The sequence below is a fragment of the Penaeus monodon genome, chromosome 11 (assembly GCF_015228065.2).
Source record: "Penaeus monodon isolate SGIC_2016 chromosome 11, NSTDA_Pmon_1, whole genome shotgun sequence".
NCBI lineage: Eukaryota > Metazoa > Arthropoda > Malacostraca > Decapoda > Penaeidae > Penaeus > Penaeus monodon.
This window is the reverse complement of record NC_051396.1, coordinates 14984369-14991217: the sequence shown is the minus strand read 5'-3', so window position 1 is coordinate 14991217 and position 6849 is coordinate 14984369. Positions and strand designations below refer to the sequence as shown.

General features: G+C 35.0%; 1 protein-coding gene across 1 annotated transcript in view; it reads left to right on the top strand.

Moving 5' to 3' along the window:
* LOC119578775 overlaps positions 1-6849 on the top strand; it is a 95247-nt gene that overhangs the window by 76770 nt on the left and 11628 nt on the right. The gene's annotated exons all lie outside the window — the stretch shown is intronic.

The following is a 6849-nucleotide window of genomic DNA, read 5'->3' as shown; positions in this document are numbered from 1 at the left end:
CTCGCGTGTATCTCCCTTGCTTCCCTCCCTTTGTCTCCGTGTCTTGGCCCGTCTATTATTCTCTATACGTCTCTGCTTCCATGTATGCCTGATGGGGTTTTCTCCTCATTTCTGGGTCTCAGGTTCCCCTCATCTCTGTGTCCTCTCATTTGTCTTCATCTCTGTTTCAATTTCCAGACAAATCTCATTTTCTCTTATTTCTTTATTTTAATTCGCTTTCATCACTATGTCACAATTTCCCCCCACAAATGCCCCTCACTTTCTGTTCGTCTCCTTGTATTAGTTTCCCCTCATCTGTCTCAGTTTTCCATTATCAATTCAGGGTCCCTCATCCCTCTCTCAATTTCCGACTATCATTTTCAATTTCCCCTCATTGCTGTTTCAGTTTCCCCTCATCTCTGTAACAATTTCCCTCATCACTGTCTCAAAACCCATCAGGTTTCCCATGATGTTTCAGTTTTCTCTTATATCTGTGTCTCAGTTTCCCCTCAATTCTGTATCCCAGTTTCCTCTCATCACTATCTCAATTTCCCCTCATCACTGTCTCGGTTTCCCTTCATTACTGTCTCAAATTCCCCTTTTCAGTTTCAATATCTCCTCATCTCCATCTCAATTTCCCCTCATCTCTGTGTCTGAGTTTCCCCTCCCCTCTATCTCAATGTCCCCTCATCTCTGTGTCTGAGTTTCCCCTCATCTCTGTGTCTGGTTTCCCCTCATCCCTGGGTCTCAGTTCCCCTTCATCTCTGTGTCTCATTTCCCCCCACATCTCTATCTCAATGTTCCCCTCGTCTCTGTGTCCCAGTTTCCCCTCTTCTGTTTATCTGAAATGTCCCCTTGTGTCTATGTGTTCATTTGGCTCGCTGTCCCCCGAGCCTCGACCGGCTGTGAGGCTTTGCTCTTAGAATCATTCATGGAAAAACTTTTATCCTCATCTAACTTTGTCGCGAATGATCATACAATCTTGTGTAAGTGCGTGTGTGCACAAGTGTGTGTATATGTGTATGTGTATGTGTGTAAGTGTTGTGTAACTGCAGTATGTGGGGAGTGGTGTAAAGGGAGAAGATGAGGGAGAGGGAGAGGGAGAAGGAGAAGAAGAGGGAGAAGGAGAGGGAGAGGGAGAAGGAGAGAGAGAGGGAAAGAAAGAAAGAGAGAGAAAGAAAGAAAGGGAAAAAAAGAAGTAAGAGAGTAAAGAAAGTAAAGAGAAAGAGAAAGAAAAAAGAGAAAGAGAAAGAAACAGCGAAAGAAATATAAATAGAAACAAAGAGAGAAAGAGAAAGAGAGAAAGAAAGAGAAACAAAGGGAGAAAGAGAAAGAGAAAAGAAAGAGAAAGAGAGAAGAAGAAAGAGGAGAAAAGAGGGTTTCAGTTCTCTTACTCACTGTCACTTACTTCCAGGCTCCGCACACGTGAGAGTTGAAGACTATTTGCTCTTTTTATCTTAAGAAAACCATTGTCATTTATCATAACTTCTTGAAGAACTAGTTGTTATCATAATCATTGTTATTAGTGTTATTATCATTGTAGATTTTTTTTGTCATCATCATCATTGTTATCGTCATCCTTATCAGCACCATCATCATTATTTTGTCCTTATACGATAAACTGAATCATAAATTATCGTAATACAGTTATTATTATTATTATCATCCATTTAATCTTCGAATATCCGTCAACCACGTTTCGGATAATTTAATACCATTTTCATGTTCAGGAGGGAAATCATAGGTCATTTGTTTCTTTTATGGAATTTGCCATTTCGGTTAATTCGAAATGCTGCTTTGTGGTGCATCGCGCTCTCTCGCTTTAATTGCCATTTGTCGGCGGAAGGGATGTTATTGTCGATAGGTAGTTTTAGATTGTAATAAATTAATACGTAGAAATGTTTCCGGTATTGAGTGAGTGATGATTCTAATGCTGTTAATGTTAAGGTGATTATGGTATTTACTGATGAAGACGATAATGATGATGATATGGTTATATAAAGAATATCAGTTATGAAAATGCTCAGTAGTATTGTAAAGAGACAGAAGACAGTACTGAAATAAACATAAAATAAATAACTTTCTAAAAAGTGACCTATGATTATCAAAGACAATAATAATCGAAGTAGGATATACCAATCTAAAAGCGAAATATGATAATCTAAATGCAAAAGAATAATAATCTAAAGTAAAATGGAATACCCTAATTAACTGATCTAATTATAATTACCCAGCACAACAATAGATACCACAACAATAGTTATAATTGCACACAGGCCACACAGACGAAGTAGCAACATTGACCCCGAACTGCCACGCAACTTTAAGACTGACTGCCTACGTCCCACGCTGATGATCTGTTATGTGCATTTGCTAATAAGTTGGAGATAAAAAAAAAAAAAAAATGGTTTCTTAACGGATACTTTGGGCAGAGGAGAGTGCGCTAGACACATCGAGAGATATTTTTGTTATTTTTATTATCTATCTATCAACGTATTTGTCTGTGGTCTTTGTCTACCCTTATTTCTGTCTGTCTGCTTACGTATCCAATTATATGTCTGGTCTGTCTGTCTGTCTCTGCTTTTGTCTCTTGTACCTGACTCTATCTTTCTCTCTCTCTCTTTCTCTGTCTCCGTCTCTGTCTCTGTCTCTGTCTCTGTCTCTCTGTCTCTGTCTCTCTGTCTCTCTCTCTCTCTCTCTCTCTTTCTATCTATCTATCTATCTATCTATCTATCTCTCTCTCTCTCTGCCTCTCTCTGTCTCTCTCTTTCTCTTTATATATATATATATATATATATATATATATATATATATATATATATATATATTTATGTATATGTATATACGGGGCCGCGGTGGCGAATGTTAGAGATCGGATCAACGTCAGACGCATCTGAATTCGAGGGTCGAGTCACGCCGCGCGTTTTCCTTGGCGAACTTACCTTTATTGCCTACCTAGCCACTGGGCAGCCGCCCATCAATGTGTCCAGCCATAGATAGAAGAATGATTACTAAAGTACCACGCACTCTCGTGAAAGAACTGGGACCCTACACGTACTCATCCAGAGTCACACATGAACTACAATTAAGTATCATGCGTGACCACGCGGCTCAATCATGAACTACCGTTAAAGAGAGAAGATAGTATATATATATATATAATATATATATATATATATAATATATATATATATATATATATATATATAATATATATATATATAATATATAACACACACGCACACACACGTATAAAAATATATATAACAGAGACAGGCAGACAGACAGGCATATAATTGGATACGTAACAGACAAAAATAAGAATAGAAAGATACACAGACAAATACGTGGATAGATAGATAAATAATAAAAAAATAACAAAAATATCTCCCGATATGTCCAACGAACTACGTATATATATGAATATAAGCACACATATGTCTAGTTACGTACCCAATTATATGTCTGTCTGTCTGTCTGTCTCTGTATATATATATAATATATATATATATATATATATATATATATATATATATATATATTTTATATATAGTAGATTATGTATATATAAAAATATAAAAATATATATATATATATATATATATATTATATATATATATATATATATATATATATATATATATATATATATATATATATATATATATATATATATATATATATATATATATATATATGGCTATTCTCTCTTATTTGTTAATCCACCCATTTGCCTACCTATCTATCTATGCATGTACCTACGTACGTACATATGTACGTACATATGTATGTGTGTATGCATGTATGAATTTTGTGTGTGTGTATGTATTATGTATATATATGTGTATGTATGTATTCATGCTTGCAGGTATGCATATATCTGTTGATATATTTTTACGTTCATATTTCTCTCTAATTTTACGTTCAAGATTGATGAAAGAATTAAAAAAAAAGTTGTTAGTTATTTTAAATCAGCTGCTTAGGCCATGCAATTAATTGGAAGATGCACGGGCCAATAAAACTTGAAGAAAGGCGAAAATTTGCTGCGCTTAATGCCATAATTCTAAAAAGAGTTAGCGCCAAGATAATTATGTTTCATTATCCATGTGGGGCATTTTTTGACATATTTGGAAATGGGAGATCCTTTGTAAAATAGATTGATGATAGATTTGAAAATAAGTCATTTGCGAGAGAAAATGGTGAAAAAATCTGTTGAGAACATGAATGGTAAAGAAAAAGCATCACCACCACCTCCAGCAACACCAACACCACCATCACCCCACCACCACCATACCACCACCCACCACCACAACAACAACAACAACAACAAACAACAACAAAACAACACCAACACCAACACCAGCATCAACAGCAACACCACCATCACCACCAACACCACCAACAACACCAACACCACCCACACCAACACAACCCCACCCACACCAACACAACAACACAACTCACCACACAAACCACACACACCACCCACCAACACATACCACACAACACCAACAACCAACATCCAACACCAACACTATCACCACCACCACCAACAACAACACCAACATCAACAACACCACCACACATACAACCCCACACACCACACCATACCACCACCACACACACCAAAACAACTACCAGCCTTCACGAACAACGACTACAGTAACCCACTGACAACACAAGAATTCACGAAGACACAAGCTGAATTATAAGATTGTGTACATGTTCAATCTTGAGGAGGGATGGATCAGTAAAGCAGATAAATCCTGGTTTACGAATTGCTGTGTAAACAGTACGGGGCGGAATTCGAACCAGATGCAGTTAGTTGTGTCATGTTGCAATGTAGCGAAGGTGATGTATGTTTAGAATGCCATAGAGTGTGCAAATTTTATCGCGTAACCTGTCTAGGATTTGTGCAGGTGCTGTAAATTGTGATTATTGTCAAAGTAATATTTATGCCAAACTTAAAAAGTCAAACGATACAACATTATGCAACATTGTCTAGAGATATAACAACTATAAATGCATTGTATTGATTGTATAAATGCAATACAATTTGGGCATTTTATTTTTAATTAACTTTTTAATTACATTAGTGTTATAATTACTTTTTATATTATTAGAAGAAATGTTCAAATGTTGTTTTAGGTTGATGAGATGAAAATATAAATTCGCAACACATAATTTTCACTTCTTTTCTGTGGTCCTTAGTAAATACTAATGAAGTACACTAATATATATATATATATATATATAATATATATATATATATATATATATATATATATATATATATATATGTATATATATGTATATATATGTATATATATGTATATTTTTGTGTATATATGTATATATATAATATATATATATATATATATATATATATATATATATATATTTTTTTTTTTTTTTTTTTTTTTTTTTTTTTTTTTTTTATTGAGAAGCAAAATCAGTAAGCCTTTCACTAGAATTCTTTAAGTAGGCCTGTACGGATTAAAAGTATTTTCAAGACGTGTTTATATGAATGGGCTTTTAATTAATTTGAATTAAAAAGAAAACCAATGAGCTGTTATTTCCTAAAATTCACTTTTGAAAAAATATAATGACGATTGAATGATGATGTTAAGAACTTAAACACAGAAAGGTGAAATAATGATAATAATGAATATATAATAACAATTTAAATAAATAAATAAAAAGAAAATAATTATGATGATTGATAAAATGATAAATGATAACTTAATACTCGCTACACAGTTTTAAAAGTTCTGTGGTAATTACTTACATTCTGATGCAATTAATATCTAGTGTTTAATCTATAATTAATGGCCACTTTGATATGATTATTACATCATAATCCTATTTGCTATTCATAAACGCAATATTGATCCAAGGGAAGAGCTTTTGATGAGTCAGTAAGCATCAAGAGAGCTTTCATTAATCATAGAAGAAGAAGAGGGGTACGTGGGGGGGGGTTGAGGGGGTGGGGGTGGAGGTGGGGGGAGGGGAGGAGTGAAGGTGGAGGTAGGGGGGAAGTGGAGGTGGAGGGAGGGAGGGAGTGGAGGTAGAGGCAGAGGAAGAAGAGAAAAAGAATAGAAAGAGAAAGAGGAGGAGGAGGCAGAGGAAAAGAAGAAGAAAAAAAAATGGAAGAGGAGTAGAAGGAGAGGAAGGACATCAAGAAAAAAAAAAAGAGAGAGAGAGAGAGAGAGAGAGAGAGAGAGAGAGAGAGAGAGAGAGAGAGAGAGAGAGAGAGAGAGAGAGAGAGAGAGAGAGAGAGAGAGAAAGAGAGAAAACTAATTGAAAGACCATGAAAAAAAAACACAGACAGAAACAATTAAGTCTATTATCATGAATCCTCAGTTTTGTCGACAAAAGACGAAATCTAAAGGCATTTTTGATATTTTAGAATGTCTCGAACAAATATACTCTGTGGACTCATTAGCAGGAGGCCGTTAAGAATTCATAAACCATGGAGGAAATTTGATATTGTTTCGTTCGATCGTCTGAATTAGACCGTGATTTTGATCTTAATTCTATGCTTATTAGAGTGCACAGCTAACAATGGTTGCCTATTTTGCACTATGATTTAGAGAGAAGTAATATTCACTAGAGACATAAAATAATCAACAACAAATTTATTGTCTTTTTTTCGGTAGAGATCATTCACCTATATCTAACAAATGCGCAGTGTGTATCGACCCTTGCTTTTAAGTATGGAACATATCGTGCTAAGTATTAGACAGTTATAGTTATATACATTAAATACACCGGGTGCCTTTAAATATTTAAACACGCAATAATTCTTCAGCGCCCCTTGAATGGACCAAACAACCGTGCATGGGAGTGCGATCTTCATTTGTCATCCCA